Source organism: Halichoerus grypus, chromosome 9, assembly GCF_964656455.1.
Source record: "Halichoerus grypus chromosome 9, mHalGry1.hap1.1, whole genome shotgun sequence".
In the NCBI taxonomy this organism is placed as follows: Eukaryota; Metazoa; Chordata; class Mammalia; order Carnivora; family Phocidae; genus Halichoerus; species Halichoerus grypus.
In genome coordinates, this window is record NC_135720.1 from 144,038,519 (window position 1) to 144,055,893 (window position 17,375).

At 45.5% G+C, this 17,375-nt stretch overlaps 1 long non-coding RNA gene and 2 other non-coding genes across 3 annotated transcripts in view; 1 reads left to right on the forward strand and 2 right to left on the reverse strand.

The window, feature by feature from the left end:
* Positions 1-17,375, forward strand: part of LOC118533782 (uncharacterized) — a 36,787-nt gene that overhangs the window by 1,937 nt on the left and 17,475 nt on the right. The window contains exon 2 of the long non-coding RNA XR_004916377.2: positions 7,482-7,626. This is a non-coding gene — a long non-coding RNA (uncharacterized LOC118533782). The remainder of the gene's footprint in view (positions 1-7,481; positions 7,627-17,375) is intronic.
* Positions 8,604-8,677, reverse strand: TRNAT-UGU (transfer RNA threonine (anticodon UGU)). The gene has a single exon. It is a non-coding gene; the product is annotated as a tRNA-Thr (tRNA).
* TRNAM-CAU (transfer RNA methionine (anticodon CAU)) lies at positions 16,140-16,212 on the reverse strand. Its single transcript has one exon. It is a non-coding gene; the product is annotated as a tRNA-Met (tRNA).

Sequence of the window (17,375 nt, forward strand, 5' to 3'; positions counted from 1 at the left end):
GGACTCCAGGATCATGACCTGAGCTGAAGGCAGTCGCTTAACCAACTGAGCCACCCAGGCGCCCCATCTGGAATAATTCTTAAGCATTATTTTTAATGGTCTTAAGGCACTTATTTTAATAGTTAATTTACTATCAGTAGGCATACTAAAATATATTTCTATTTTTTTGTTATGAACAAGTCTGCAATATTTATCCTTTTTTTGCAATATTTATTCTTATGCATGATCTCTTCTGCACGCACAGATGATTTTATTTTTAGGGGATAGGTTCTCACAAGATTGCTGGATGGACGAATATATGTATTTTCGTCCAAGGCGGAGGCTGTTTTTGTGGGACTGAGCCCTTAAATTGTGGAGTCTATGCTAACTCTAGGTAGTTAGTGTCAGAATTGAATTGAATTGTAGGCCACCCAGTTGGGGTCAGAGATTTGGCTGGTGTGGAAAAAACCCCAACATACTTGGTGTCCGCAGTGGTGTAGGTAAACACAGCACATGAAGGCTTTCTTGACTTTCGGGTATGATTTTGGTGAAACATATATTTAAAGGAGGATATATTTTAGATTATTGTTGGGCTTTTCCATTCAAAATAAAGCATCATTTTCTCATATTCTTTTGCACAAAATGGCCCCCCTGAGAAGTCTCCTCAAAGCTCCTTTAACATCCTTGTTCCTCGGGGTGTAGATGGATGGCTTGGCCATCGGAGTAATAACACAGTAAAACAGCATCAGAGCTTTGGTAAGGTCTTGAGGGCTATCCCCCGAGGGCTGCATATAGATGTAGATGCCTGGGCCATAAAATAAAGACACCACCAGTAGGTGTGAAGAACAAGTGTTGAAGGCCTTAAGCCTCTTATCAGTGGAGGGGATTCGAAATATGGCTTGGGCAATACAACTGTAAGAGACAAGAATCATGGAGAGGGGACCCATTATCAGAAAGGTGGCCACCACAGCTAAAGTGACCTCGTTGATCATGGTGTCCACGCAAGCCATCTTAATAAGCCCTGGCAGCTCACAAAAGAAGTGGTCTAGCTCCTGGTTCCCACACAGGGGCAGCTGGACCGTGAGTGTGGACTGCAGCAGGGAATTTGCCAGACCAACGAGCCACGCAGTGCTGGGCAGCTGCAGGCAGTGCTTGGGTCCACGATTACGGAGCACCTCAGGGGCTTCCACACAGCCGTGTAGCGGTCTAGACCATGGTGCCAAGCAGGACGCATTCAGTACAGCCTAGCCAGTGGAATATATAGGCCTGGGCCATACAGCCCAGGTAAGTGATGTTCTTGTTGGGGCCCCCAGCTTGAATAGCACTTGGGGTACAGTTATGGTGGTGAAACAGAGGTCCAAAAAGGAGAGGTTTGTGAGGAAGAAATACACAGGACTTTGGAGTTGGGAATCTAGTTGGGAAACCAGAGTAGTAGCAATATTTCCCAACAGTGTGAACGTGTAGGAGATCAGGAGGGCAAAGAGGAGAGGAAGATCCAACCAAGGGTATTTGGTAAAGCCCATAAGAATGAAATCCTCTGGAAAACTTTCATTCATGTGCTTCATTGAATTTTGATGGGAGACACTTGCTAAAATCAAAGAACGTAAGAGTGATTTAAAAACTGCAAGTTAGCAGAAGTTTTGACGACATGAGGAAGAAAATATATACTTTCTTGGGAGAGAGATGGGTTACACCCTCAATAGAAATCATAAGGTTAATGAATATAATAATTACAATTAACATTATAAAGTAACATTTGAAAAGTCCTTTCAGGACACCTGGGTGGCTCAGTTGGTTAAGCGCCTGCCTTCAGCTCAGGTCATGATCCTGGAGTCCCGGGATCGAGTCCCACATCAGGCTCCCTGCTCAGTGGGGAGTCTGCTTCTCCCTCTGCCGCTCCCCTTGCTTGTGCTCTCTCTGTATGTCAAATAAATAAAATCTTAAAAAAAAAAAAAGTCCTTTCAGTAGACAAGTTTCAAATATATATATATTTTTCCCTAAATCAAAGCACTGTGTGATAGGTTAGTGGACATTATTGGTTATGGCGCTTTTGTATGATTAAAGAAGCCATCGGGAGGTGGGCAGTGTATTCTCCCAGCAACTTTGCAGCTAGGGGTGCATGTGATCTAGATTTGGTCAATCAGATGTTTCTACAAAGGATTTAAATCTTAGTAAAATGAGGCAAAAGAATGAGGAGGGGGGAAGGGACTGTTGGAGCAGATGCCTTCCTGATTATTGTCCCAGGTGACAGCACTAAAGGATATGTCCTACATGGTCTCTTTCTGGAGTGGGATCTTGGCTATATCTTGCTTCCCTTCATGTCTGCTTGTTTGTCAAGTTTGGTTCTTCACCTTTCACTTTGATTCTGTGAACTACCACTCTTCCAATATCTTCTTTCTGCTTAAATTCTCAGAATTATTTTTTTTTGAAGATTTTATTTATTTATTTGAGAGAGAGAGTGAGGGAGAGAGAGCATAAGCGGGGTGAGGGGCAGAGGGAGAGGGAGACTCCCCACTGAGCAGGGAGCCTGATGTGGGACTCAATCCCAGGACCCCAGGATCCCGGGATCATGACCTGAGCCAAAAGCAGACGCTTAACAGACTGAGCCACCCAGGCACCCCCAGAATTATTTTCTTTGTTTACAACCAAGGACCCTGACTAATACAGAAAATAGTACCAGAAAGTGGGTTGACATTTTCTGAAGATCTCTTGTTAGTCAGGGCACTGATGAGGGAAGAGTGGGACTCCAAGAATTGGAATGTGGGTATATGTGGCCTCAGGGTATTCGTGGTTCCCCACACCCCCCCTCCCGTTCTAGCCAAGGCACATTTCTTTTGTCTAATAAGGCTGCCTTGCTTGACAATGCTGTTGAGAAGCCTGCTCCTCCCTCTCCCCCTCCCCCTGCTTGTGTTCCCTCTCTCACTCTCTCTCTCTCTCTCTCTGTCAAATAAATAAAATCTTAAAAAAAAAAACTTTATAAACTATTCATGGAAGCAAGATATTTCATAAGAGGAAATGTATATAACAGAAAATTAACATACCCACAATTCTCAAGACATAGCATATGGCCTTAAATTTAAAATCAGAATATTTTGGCTGATTCATGTACAGTCATTTATCCATTCACTCATTAAATTAACATAACTTTTATGCCTACTAAGCACAGGGCACAATATTGGGCACTGCAGGGCAGGAAAACTGACCAGATCTATCCTCCATTCCAAGAAGATTATATACCAGTATCTCTTTACATATGCATAAATAGCTAAGAATAACTAAAAATGTGCTAAGTGCTGTCCTAGATGTGCTATCCTGGGTAAAGGGTGAAGAGAATTTGGAGGTGGCAGGAATCAGGATGGTGGTGGTATCATGAAGGTGAGTGCTATTGAACGAAATCGCAAATATTAGGTATGGATTTCAGGTTAATCATGACACATATAACAAAGGCATTTGTCTACCACAATGGCATTACAAGAATTTTGAAAAGGTATAAACTCACAAAGGAGAAGAGGTTGGGAAAGGAGATGACAACAGAGAAGCAATGTCAACAGTATTTTGGAAGCTGGAAAGCAGGTGTTTGGGTGGTGGTTGTCTTAGAAGATCTGAGAAAGCAGAGGCCTTGAGAGGCTTTCATAGTTTTGAGAAAGAAAAAGGAATTTATCAGATTGGTAAACTTAATTTTTTAATTAAAAAAATTGAAGTATAACTTACAATATTATATTTAAAAATTTTTTAATATATTTTTTAAAAGATTTATTTATTTATTTAAGAGAGAGAGCAGGAGGAGGGGCAGAGGGAGAAGGAGACAAGCAGACTCACTGCTGAGTGAGGAGCCCCATGCAGGGCTGCATCCCAGGACCCTGAGATCATAACCTGAGCTGAAATCAAGAGTCAGCTGCTTAACTGTCTGAGCCATCCAGGCACCCCTATTTTATTTTTCTAAATTGAAATGCAATTAATATATGGTGTTAGGGGCAGCTTTGTCTCTAAAAAATAAATCTTTTTAAAAAAACATACAGTGTTAAATTAAGATTGGTGAGCTTGCAAATGGACCTGAGTATGCTTGACTCAACCACTTTCTCTCTGGTTGAATCTAACCTGTCTTCAGGATTCATCCTGCTCTGCTTTGCCATATACCAGACCTATAGGCACAGATTCGTCATGTGGTGTGTGTGTGTGTGTGTGTGTGTGTGTGTGTGTGTGTGTGTGTGTTGGGGACAGAGGGGGGGGGTGTCCATTTGTGCCAGTAACTGATGGGGTAAGTGCTTTCAGGGGTGGAGAAAAAGCAAGATGATTTGATTGCATGACATAAACCATGATCTTCAAACAGTTCTAACAACAATAATGCAAACACATTTTGATCATCTCTCTGGCATCTATGTCCATTTTTCATTTTGTTTTGAATTCAAGAAGAGAAGACAGAAGTATTATTAATAAACTCCTCTAAAACCTGACAGGAGAGAGTTGAGATAAATTTGAAACATTCCCCCATACATTTCCTGCCTGGTGAATGTACCAGAACTTCTTCCACTGTATTAAAAGCGGGGATTAGAAAATAAGTGTTCTTCCTCCCTTATCAACATTCAAATGTGAATGGTAGAGTTCTACCTAGAAAGAATATAGAAAATATAGAGGAAGAAATCAGCAGTGAATTTATCTTTAAAAATTCCCAAACTAAAAGACATGAGTGTCCAGGTATCCAAGCATAGTGAAAGAAAAAAGGCCCACATCTGGTGGCATTATTCATGAAATTCAGGCAAGTCAGGATGAGATGATCCCAAAGACTTAAAGAAGGGGGAAATACACATATGAAGTACAATAAATAAAAAATGGCCCTGAACTTACTAACAGCAGCTGTGGAAGTGAGAAGGTAAGGAGTAATGGAAGGGGATCTTAATATCCCTAAGTGATGACAAAGGGCATTAGGGAGGTATGTATACATTTTTTGATGGATGGAGGCACACATTATCAATTATTGCAGCATAGGGTACATAAAGTGGTGTAGTAAAACCAGGTTGTAAAAATAACCTGGGTAATATGGACAATCTTGAATACTAGGTTAAGGAGTCTGATCAAATGAAAATATTTTCGGAAGGGCTGTGAAATGGTGGGCGCAGCACTCAGAACATTTACTACGGCCACTGGATGAGGGATCAAAGAGGAGGAGACTGGAAGCTGGGGGGTTGGCTGGAAATCTGCAGGAGTCCAGGGAAAGAGGCTGAGATTGTCAGCTGGGTAATCAAGAGCCAGCTGTGCATGAGGTGCTGAGAGAATGTAAAAACAGTGAACAGAAAGGAGCATGTATGTGAGAATTGATAGGAATACATGATTCAACCAAAAAAGGCCTCCTAAAAAAGATGGCCTGAGGGTCCATTCACCAGAGGATGGATTCCTGCTTCCCTAAGACACCTCTGGGTCGACTTGACCAACTTCCCCTTCACAAAATGTCATGCAACTACCTGAATCCATTGCTAGGATGGTTTGTTGCTGGTGTTTAACCGCCAAGGACAGGGACAGAGGCAGATACTGAGGCAGAGGTGTGGCAAAGGAACACGTCTCCAAAAACAGAGAACATGCTAAACTACGTTTGCCAGCAAGTTCCTGCATCTGCATATAAGATGGAAAAGAGTAAAACAAGATCCCACAGCACCCCGCCCAAAAAAATCCTCAATACTTGGGCTTATTGGTCATTGTTCATAATGTTTGATCTTCAAATTTATCTTCAGAGCATTGCCCTCTAGAGAATTGATCTTTAGTGATTTGACCTGCTCTCTTTCCTCTGTCTCCTAGATAACAGGAATTCTTGGACATAATTCTGAGATTGAAGTTGACAAATGATAGCCATTGGTCTGGCTTAATGAGAAATCATTTAGCTCATGGAGTCATCTCACCCTGCCTGATCTCATTCAAAATTCGGAACCTTCATTTTCTGTCTCAAGACAAAATAAAACTGAACAAAACCCAGTGCCATCTAGGCTGGTGTGCATAGAAAGAGACATCACCAGAACATACCTCTTCTCACTTGAACTTATATTAACAGGTGTCTTTCACTATAGAAATGTAGTCAAGAGAAAGGTGGCGAAAGGGTTGGATTCCAAAAGTCCTGAGAGAGGGAAGCAGGTACAATTTGGCTAGGGCTTCCGTAAGAGCCACTAAAGGTCTTGATATGGCAGGTAGGGTGAATGTACTTCTGGAGAAATAGGTTCCAAGTCTGATTCAAAGGCAGATAAAACCAGTTCTCACCCATTATGCCAGTGGTCCCGGCGGGGCTGTCATTGGCAAATGAATCTCCCTGGAGAAACAGTATCCATCTTTTATTTACAGTTCTGGTTATGATTATAGATTACATCAGTTCTTCCACTCATTGATCCCATCTTAATAGCAAGGGAGAGTAGGATTTACCCCAACAATTTTCAGTAAACAAACAAATACTGCATTAATAATGATGATGATGATGACATTAGCTTAATATATGTAGATACTTTACATGAATGGTCTCATATAACGTTCCTAACAATTCCTTGAGGTGGGTACTATTATTGTCCTCATTTTGTAGTTGAGGAGCTTGAAGCTTAAACAGGTGTCATTTGTCCACCATATGCAAGGCTCACACATTTTCAGAATTCAAAGACAAAGTGAATGCTTTGCAAATGTTATGAGTGAACGTGGGTTTTCTTACGTCTGTAGTGTTTGGGGTATGTGTTTACTTGGCCTGTTCAACCATATTGAAGTCTCCTTAGAGACAAGGTTCATGTCCTCTTTATCTACTGGCTTCAGCACAGTGTTAGTTAAATTAAGTCCTCCTTTTATTTCTTACAAAGGCAGGTACAATTTCCAGCCATCTCTGTCATATGAATAATATCACAGAGCAGGTCACATCTCAGGACAAAATAGAACAGAAGAAGTAATTTAAAAAGTGTTTTAAAAGTAGAATGCCCGGGTGGCTCAGCTGGTTGGGCATCTGCCTTTGTCTTGGGTCATGATCCCTGGGATCGAGTCCCGCATCAGGTTCCTTGCTAGGCAGGAGCTTGCTTCTCCCTCTGCCTCCAGCTCCCCCTGCTTGTGTGCATTCTCTCTCTCTCTCTCTCTCTGGCAAAGAAATAAAATCTTAAAAAAAAAAAAAAAAAGTGCTTTAAAGGCCAAATCCTTGCTAACTCTGTGACAATACTTTTATCTCCACACTTTCATCACATCCACAAAGCTCCCTCTTCAGGTGGCACTTCAGCTAATTAGATGCTGTCCTGATGAAGCTGTCACTCAGAGCTAAGTCATACAATTCTCCCTCTCCTACTTGTTATGGATTGAACTGTGTTCCCCCCTTCCAAAGCATATGTTGAAGCCCTTTACCGCTAACGTGACTATATTTTGGGATAGGATCTTTAAGGAATTAATCAAGATTAAATGAGGTCATAAGGGCGGTGCCCTTACTTAATAAGACTGGTGTCCTTATAAGAAGGGAAAGACATACCAGAGCTGTCTCACTGTCTCTCTCCCCTTGAAAGGCCATGTGAGGATAGAGCAGGAAGGTGGAGGTCTACAAGACAGAGGAAAGGCCTCACCAGGAAACCAGCTCTGATGGCACCTTCATCTTGGACTTCTGGCATCCAGAACTATGAGAAGATAAACTTCTGTCGTTTAAGCGACCCGGTCTGTGATATTTTGCTATGGCGGCCCTTGCTGACCAATACACTATGTTTATATTGAAAGAATCAGGATGAAGAGAGGATGTCCAAGGCAAAAGCAGGTAGAACCTAGGAGATAGAGAAGATCAATTCAGTTTGGATTAGAATAATTCTAATTTGATGATAGGAGGGTGAGTAGATGTTCCTGAATCAGTACAAAGTGCTAAGGGCATTTGTTGACCTCACTTTTTGTTCAGCTATGTCTGTAATGTGGGGTTTTGCAAATGTAATTCACTTGCTTCAAAATCACTTGGAGTACTTGCTAAAAGTGTGCATTTCTGGGTCCTTTACCAAGCCAGAATTAAAACTTCTGGGGATGAGTCCCAAGACACTGTATTTTAACAAGCTCCCTAGGTGATTTAAATGCACACCCAGCTTGGGAATCACTGCATTATAGGATCATTCTGTGTTTCTAATTGCAGAACTAAAATTCAGTTTCCAGTGGGGTTAATTTATTTATTTCCTTGGGGGCTAAAACCCTTCCTTGAAGACTGAAGACATATAAGAAAATATACATTACTATTTTATAATTTAGTAGTATTTGGAAAATCATATGTAAAACATAGCATGCTAGGTTCTCTCAAATCACTAATTAATTATATGGGAATTCAGAAAAAGGCTTAAGAGTAGGGAACATTTTTGTTGTTCTTCCCCCATCCGTCCCCAAAAAAGAGAGGACAGGGAGGAGCTTCAGCAAAGATATCACAAAGGAAGTTACTGATTTCTGGCTTTCTCAGCTCTCAGAGCCACAGAAGTCCATTTTCATTCCGTTTCACTCTGATCATAAAGAAACACATCCCTTTTCCTTGAAAGTGAGAATTTTGCAGTCACAACTGCTTAGGCGTGATTGGATCAGAATTTAGAGCAACACTGGATACAGTGGAGAATAAAGAGCAGAGGGGGTTAATGGAGAAACCAGCTTTCCCAGAAGAGGAAAAGCCAAGGCCCCACTGGGAGTCGAACCCAGGATCTCCTGTTTACAAGACAGGCGCTTTAACCAGCTAAGCCATGGAGCCCGCGCGCAGGCCCGGGGTGATGCTAGGTCTGTCCTTGCTCTTAGACTAAATATGTTGCCAGAGCCCGTGGATGCGGAGCGGCGGCTCGGGAGAAGGTGCACGACCCGAGCAGCCGTCCTGCCGCCCAGGACGCCGCAGAGCTGACGAGCGCGGGAGCCGCTCGCACAGCTTGGTGTTAGGGCCCCGAAGGCTTCCCTCGGCCCAGGGAGAACCTCAGCGACGGCCAGGGCACCGCCTTCCCGCCGCAGCGGGGATGAAGCCCGCGGGGTGCACCCCGTCCTCTGTGACCTAGACGCTACCTTCGATGCACGGAGTCAGGATCTCTGAAGAGGAGCTTCGGGCGAGACCGGGAGCGCGGGACCGGGGCGGCCGGCACTTCGCTGTCGGGCCGGGAAGAGGGTGCGGGGCTGCGGACCCCCGCTGAGTCAGTCACGTGGCCGTCTCAGGCCCGTCACGCAGGTGCAGGTGCAGGGCTGGGGGGGAGGGGGCCCCGCCCGCCCCAAGGTGTTTCGTGGGTCCGGGTACGACCCTGCTAAGTGTGGGGCTTTATGGTTCCTGCGGACCACTGTCCCGCATAACCAGGGCCTCATATCCAGGGCGACGCGTCATCAGCTGGCGGATCTCCCCTCTAACACCGTCCTCCGAGGTCGCACCCCCGCGGTGACCTGCCCCCCCCCCGAGGTCGCACGCGGGGCGCGGAGAGCTGGGCTGGCGGGTGGCACCTGGCGGCCCTGTGCGCGGGTGGCAGGGGCCTGGGACTCCGGGGGTCTGCGGGCGGGGCTGGACCGCCGAAGATGAGGGGCGGAGGGGCTGTGGCTGGAGGCTCGACTGGGCGAGGGAGGGGAACCCGGGACCCACCCAGGCCGCTCTGTGGGCTCGGGGCCGCCGGGACCTCTACTCTCCCGGCGGGAGGGCCTGGAGACCCTCACTAATTCAAACGGATCCCCGCCCTAAACTTTGGGTCTTTGTTTCTGTCTCTGTCTCTCTCTCACACACGCGTCCCGCACGCACAACCGGGACTTCAGCTCCACTCCAGCTCAGGTGGGGAGGATGCAGGGATGCGGTGGGAGCCCCTCTGACTTCCACCTGCAGAGTTCGAAAACACCTCCCTGCTGTCTCCCACGCCCCCAGACGCAGCCCACCGCACACCTGAGACTCAACTCAGCGGGGTCTGTAGATTCAGTGCAATCCCAATCAGTATTGCAGCAAGTTATTTCATGAATATTGACAAACTGATTCTAAAGTTTATATGTAGACACAAATGACTCAGAACAAGCAACGCAAAATTGAACAAAGTTGGAGGACTGTCACTGCTTGACCTCAGATTTACCATAAAGTGACAGTAATAAAGAGTGTGGTGTTGGTGAAAAAAATAGACAAACCGATCAATGGAGCAGAAGAGAGAGCCCAGAAATAGACCCGCACAGTCACCTGATCACCGAGGAAAGGCAGTACATGGGGCAAAGATAGTCTCTCCACAAATGGTGTTGGAAAAACTGGATGTCCACATGCAGAAAAAAAAAAAAAAAAAGAATCTAGTACAGAACTAGACACAGACCTTATGCCTTTTACAGAACTTAACTCAAAATGGATCCTAGACCTAAATCTAAAATGTAAGACCATGAAATTCCTAGAAAGTAACACAGAGGAAAACAGGTGACTTTCGGTTTGGTGATAACTTCTCAGGTACAACACCAAAAACATAATTCTTGAGGGGAAAACGTGATAAGCTGGACTTCATGAGAATTTAGAATTTCTGTTCTGCAAGACACTGAGAAGAAAATGAGAAGACACGCCACAGACTGGGAGAAAATATTTGCAAAAGCCATATCTGAGAAAGGACTGTCACCCAACATATGCAAAGAACTCTTAAAACACAACAATAAGAAAAGAAACAACTGAATTTCTACTATTTTTCCCATGTACTCTTTAATCCCTACGCCCTCTTTACCCCACTCACCCACCTCCCCTCTGGCAACCATCAGTTTGTTCTCTATAGTTTATAGTCTGTTTCTTGCTCTCTCTCTTGTTTTCTCTTTGTTTTTTTTTTCCCCCTTTGCTCATTTGTTTTGATTCTTAAATTCCACATATGAGGGAGATCATATGGTATTTGTCTTTCTCTGACTGACTTATTTTGCTTGGCATAATACTCTCTAGCTCCATCCATGTCGTTGCAAATGGCAAGGTTTCGTTTTTTCAAGGCTGAGTAATATTCCATCGTATGTACAAGCCACATCTTCCCTATCCATTCATCTATCAGTAGACACTTGACTGCCTCCATAATTTGGCTATTGTTGATAATACTGCAATAAACATAGGGGTGCATGTATCCTTTTGAATTCGTATTTTTATATTTTTTTAGGTAAATACCCAGTAGCGTGATTCTTGGATCAGAGGGTAGTTTTATTTCTAGATTTTTGAGGAACCTCCATACTGTTTTCCACAGTGGCTGCGTCACTTCCCATTCCCACCAACAGTGCAACAGGTGTTCCTTTTTCTGCACATCCTCGCAAACACTTATTCTTTCTTGAGCTGTTGAGCTGTTGAGCTGATTCTGACAGGTGTGAGGTGATATCACATGGTAGTTTTGATTTGCATTTCCCTGATGATCAGTGATGTTGAGCATCCTTTCCTGTGTCTGTCAGCCACCTGTAAGTCTTCTTGGGAGAAATGTCTGTTCGTGTCTTCTGCCCATTTTTTAACTGGGTTATTTGTTTGTGGGTGTCGAGTTTTGTCAGTTCTTTGTATATCTTGGATACTAACCCTTTATCAGATATGTCATTTGCAAATATCTTCTCCCATTCACTTGGTTGACTTTTAGTTTTCTTGATTGTTTCCCTTGCTGTGCAGAAGCTTTTTTTTTTTTTTTAATTTTGATGTAGTCCCAAACAACTCAATTTTTTAAATGTGCAAAGATCTGAACAGACAACTCAACAAAGAAGATATAGAGATGACAAATAAGCATATGGAAAGATGCTCAACACCATATGTCATCAGGGGATTGCAGACGAAAACAGCAGTAAGATACCACTAGATAGCTCTGAGTATGGCCCAAATCCAATACCCTGACAACACCAGTTGTTGGTGAGGATGTGGAGTCATAGGAACTCTAATTCATAGCTGGTGGGAATGCAAAATGGTGCAGCCACTGTGGAAACAGCCTGGCAGTTTCTTACAAAACTAAACATAGTCTTGCCATATGACCCAGCGGTAACGCCTCTCCGCACTCACCCAAGTGAACTAAAAGCTTACAACCACACAAAAGTCTGTACACAAATCTTTATAGTAGCTTTATTTATAATTGCCCAAACTTGGAAGGAACCGAGTTGTCCTTCATTAGGTGAATGGATAAACAAACAGTGGTACATCCCTACAGTGCCATATTATTCAGTGATAGAAAGAAATGAGCTACCAAATCAAAAAAGACATGGAAGAATCACAAGTACATATTACGAAGTAAAAGAAGCCAATCTGAAAAGCCAATCATCTTGTATGATTCCAACATTATGACATTATGAAAATGCAAAACTATGGAGACAGTTAAGAGGTCAGTGTTGCAAGGGGTTCTGGAGGAGGGAGGGAAGGATGAATATGGGGAACACGGGAGGTGTTTAGGGCCAGGAAAATATTATTTTGTATGATACTGTATCAGTAGATACATGTCATTACATATTTGTCAAAACCCATAGAAAGTTCAATGCAAAAGTTGAATCTTACTAGAAACTGTGGATTTTAGTTAATAATAATGTATCAATATTGGCTCACCAATTATAATAACAAAGGCACCAGCCTAACGCAAGATAATAATAGAGGAAATTGGTGGGGGACACAAACTTTTGTGTAATATGGAAACTGTACTTTTTGCTCAATTTTTTCTATAAACCTAAAACTGCTCAAAAAACGTAAGGTTTTAAAAACGTCTAAAAAGATAATGAACTGTTTAAAGCAAATAAAAAAAATGTTTTTTTCTTGAAAGACTAAAAATACAACTGTCACATGACCCAGCCATTACACTGGTGGTTACTTATCTCAGAGAAATGAAACTTACATCACATGAAGCCTGGATACGGATGTTCATAGAAGTTTTATTTCTAATAGCATAAAACTGGGAGTCCAAAGGTCCTTCAATGGGTGGGTAGTTAAACCGTGGCCTATCCATACCATGAAATACCACTCAGCTGTAAGAAGGAATGAGCTAGTGGTAATATGAGACGTACATTAATCTCAAAATAATTATGATGAGGGAAAGAAGCTAATCTACAAGGATATATACTATGTTATTCCATTTAATAAAAATTACAGAAAATACAAACTAACCTATGGTGACCAACAGAAAAATGGTTTGCAGGGGACAGGGTGGGGACAAGAGAAGGATTGATTATTGGGCAGCCTAAAGTAGTTTGGGAAGTAATGGATACACTAGAACCTGGATTTCAGTGATGGTCTTATGTGTGTAATCATACCACAAAAGTAAAAAATTTGCTCATTTGTATACATTCAGTGCAGTGCATATGAACTGAGCCTCAGTAAATGCTGTAGCCCACCCTTTTTTTCTGACAGATAGAGAGTGCATGCACACCCAAGCAGGGGAGGAGGGGCAGAGGGAGAGGAAGAGAGAGAAGCTTAAGCACACTCCCCACTGAACGCAGACCCCATGCAAGGCTTGATTTTACAGCCCTGAGATCATGACGCTGAGATCATGACCTGAGCCCAAATCAAGAGTCAGGTGCTTAAAGGACTGAGCCACCCAGAGGCCCCTGCACCTCCCTTTTAAAAAAAGGAATGAAGGGACACCTGGGTGGCTCAGCCGGTTAAGCATCTGCCTTTGGTTCAGGTCAGGATCCCGGGGTCCTGGGATGGAGTCCCTTGCTCAGTGATCAGGCTCCTTGCTCAGTGGGGGGCCTGCTTCTCCCTCTGCCTGCCACTCCCCCTGCTTGTGCTCTCTCTCTGACAAATAAGTAAATGAATAAAATATTTTTTAAAAATTAAAAATACATAAAAAAGGAATGAGAAGGAATTGATAAGGATGCGGAAATTTTGAATGAATTTTGCTATGTTAAACAAGCGTGATAATATCTAACAGGGTTTCCAAAAGAAGCTATGTTTAAACTATACACATCAATTTTACACAGGTCAGGAGAAATGGTTAATGAATTTAAAATGCACTAGGGTCCTTTCGTTATCCAGAGAAAAGAAAAAGGGACTGATTAAAGTTCAACAAAGTAAACTTTGTTTTAATGTGTACTTACTTGTTTTGGGGTGCAAGGTAACCACTAACACAGAGATACAATGTATAACTTTAAAACCGACAAAAGGAAAAATGCCATTTTTGGTGATAACACACCAAAGGAAAACCGTTAGTCCAGAATTTTTAAAAATGTGCGCGGAAACCTGTGGTTCATGTTAAAAGGAAACCAGTCAGGTGGTTCCTGTTAAGGGATGGTGCAGAAGAGGAATACGGCACCCACGGATTCCAGGCAACTAACTGCCTGCCCGGAAGGTCTTGGGCTCTGGGATTAGAAAAGCTCAGAGAACCCAGAGGTGCTGAGAGGCTTCAGCTGGTGCCATCGAATGTGCTGTTCGGAAAGTTTCCTGATAGCCACGGCCATGAGATCCCAGAGATCCCCCATGAGATCCCAGAGGTCCTGGCTCAGCTTCTCCCCTGGGACGAGTCTCCTCTGCTGGGCCACAGTCGCTCGAGACGGTGCTAGGGCGGCAGGCTTCCAGGCCGAGCTGTCTGACTTGGCGTAGCATGAGTTTCAGAAAAGAGGAACTGGAAGAGAGCCAGGTTTCAGTTGGAGGAAGGGAAGACATTTCCCTAAACTACGGGATTTCCCCAGGCCTGGAAGAGTGGTTGTGGCGAGAAAGAAACAGGGTAGAGGCAGAGGCCGTGGCGATATGGGTCTCCACCACTCCTCGTCCCTGCCGAATGGACTCTGAGAAGAAGTACATGAGTAGACGCGGGATCTCAATGATGACTTACCGTTGCCACCTCAAGCCACCTTCCAGGAGGTGTAGCGATGGGACACCAGCTCAAGTCTTTCAGGGAACAGGGCAGTCTGGGAGCCTGGTGTCTTCAGGACAGAGCTGCTCCCCCTCCCTACGCTTGTGTACCCCACGGACTCTTCATGGCACACACAGGAGCCCCACGAAGGTCTTGAGAGTGTTCCACGGGCAGACACCCTGCCAGCTCGCACAGAGAGAGGACAAAAGGAAAGAAGGATATTGAACTCCCCACACTTTATAGTGAGGAAACCGGCTGATGATCCTGTGCTCAGCTGCGGACATGGACTGGCCACCCCAGACATGGAAGCCTGCCTCCCAGGGCAGAGACTCTAGCCTGAGGGGTGCTTCCCAGGCCTGGAAATTCAGCTCAAGTGTTGTTCGCCTGGCTGAATTTTGAACATCCAAAAGGGATTTGGAAAATTCATTGTGCAACTACTTAGGACTGGTGACTCCTTCTTCCCTTCAAGTGTATCCCTCTTAAGTGGGAAAGTCTACAATGGTCATCCTGTTCCTGCCCCACCATCGCGTTTTGGGGAGCAGAGAACTTGTGGCTTGCACAGATTTGTAAGCGGAGAGGAACTGTGCCCAGAATGGCTTCTACATAGGGCCTCACTCATGCCCACTTGGGGGCATATACGTGAGTTGAGGCTGAACTGAGTTGAGATCTGGGGGAGATTGGGATGGGTGAGCATTGTTTCACGTGGAGAGGTGGAGGTCTTTGGGAACCAGGGGGCAGATGATGTTAGGTGTAATAGTGTCTCCCACCCCCCCACCCCTCCCTGAGAGCTCCATTTCCTAATCACCAAAACCTGTGAGCAGGTTGTCTTGCGTGGCAAAGGGGACCTTGAGGATGTGACTGAGGAAAGGATCTTGAGATGGGAAGAGTGTCCTGGCTTCCCCAGGTGGGCTCCATGTAATCACAAGGTGCCTGGAAGAGGGTGGGAGGCGGGTCCGAGGCAGAGAAGCTGTGACGACAGAAGCAGAGGTCAGAGCGACAGGGTCCTGTCGGGAGCTGAGGAATGTGGGCAGCCTCTAGAAGCTGGAAAAGGCAGGAAGGAATTCTCCCCTGGGGCCTCTAGAAGGCAGGCAGCTCTGTCACCGCTTGGTCTGAGCCCCAGAGGACCCATGTCACACTTCTGACCTCCAGGACTGTAAGATCAGACATGGATGCTGTTTTAAGGGACTAAGATTCCGGTAGATTTCTAGGGCAGCAGACAGGCAATTAAAACAGACTTCCGATACTAGTGCGCTCTGTCGTCAGTACTGAAAAATCCTGTCGCTCCCTGCTCCCCAACGAAACCCTCCCCCATCCCAATTTGTAATCACAGCCCTGGGACTCGGAGTCGGCCGCTGCTGCCCAGCTGTCACTTTGGGGAACTTGATCAGTGGGTCACTGTCTCCACTGACACACTTGTTTCCCAAACGCTGTGTCTGTGTCCAAGTGACAAAACTCTCGTGCCCTCTCTGAGGCTCGAACTCAGGACCTTCAGATTATGAGACTGACGCGCTGCCCACTGCGCTAAGAAGGCACCTGCCGGGCCCCGCGTGAGCGGCGTCAGTCACTCTAAGCCTCTCCAGTCCCTGTGCCATTTCGGAAGAGCTCGCCTTCCGTCCGCGGTCGTGCACCCGAAAGAAGAGTGCGCGCCGGGCCGCACCCGCGTGCTGTCACCGAGCCCCGAGCCCCGAGGGGTCAGAACCGTTCCCGGGGTTCATCCTCCGTCACTCCAACAGGGCATGTTCCCACGTCGCCGGGAACGCCGCTCACCCCCGGGACCCCCCGGCCTTGGCTCGGGCGCGTTGCACACGGCTCCGCGTCACGCGCGCACGACGGGAAGGGCCCGAGCCGGGCGTGCACGGACCCCCAGGCCGCGACGAGGACAGGCGCCGCCCGGCGTGGCCCCGACCCGCCGCGGTCCCCTCGCCGGGCCCCGCAGCTCCCTCACCCGCGACCCGCGTCCCCGGCCGCAGCACCCCAAGTCCCGCATCGCGCGCCGCGGCGGGAACGGGGGCCCGGGGGCGGTGCGACCCCTGAGCAGCGGGAAGGATACACCGGGTGTCAAGGTGAGACCACCCGGTGAGGCGGAGAATGTCCTAACCCCCTGGGGTCCGAGCGCCAATCTTCCACATGCCCTTCATGAAGCTAGGAAACCATTCACTCGGCTTTCTTGTCCATCACCCAGTTACCCCATCCCTCCCACCCCCCACCACTCCAGCAACCCTCAGTTTGTTTCTTAATCGGAAAAGCTCCGTTACCTGAAAAATGGGATGACATCGCGCACTATTACTTCACAGACGGAACACTTGACGCAAACCGTACTACTACTGGGTATTTACCCCAAAGATACAAATGTAGGGATCCGAAGGGGCATGTGCACCCCAATGTTTATAGCAGCAATGTCCACAAGAGCCAAACTATGGAAAGAGCCAAGATGTCCATTAACCAATGAATGGATAAAGAAGATGTGGTGTATAATATATATATATATATATATATATATATATATATATATATATATACAATGGAATATTATGCAGCCATCAAAAAATGAAATCTTGCCATTTGCAATGATGTGGATGGAACTAGAGGGTATTATGCTAAGTGAAATAAGTCAATCAGAGAAAGACAATGTCATATGATCTCACTGATATGAGGAATTTGAGAAACAAGACAGAGGACCATAGAGGAAGGGAG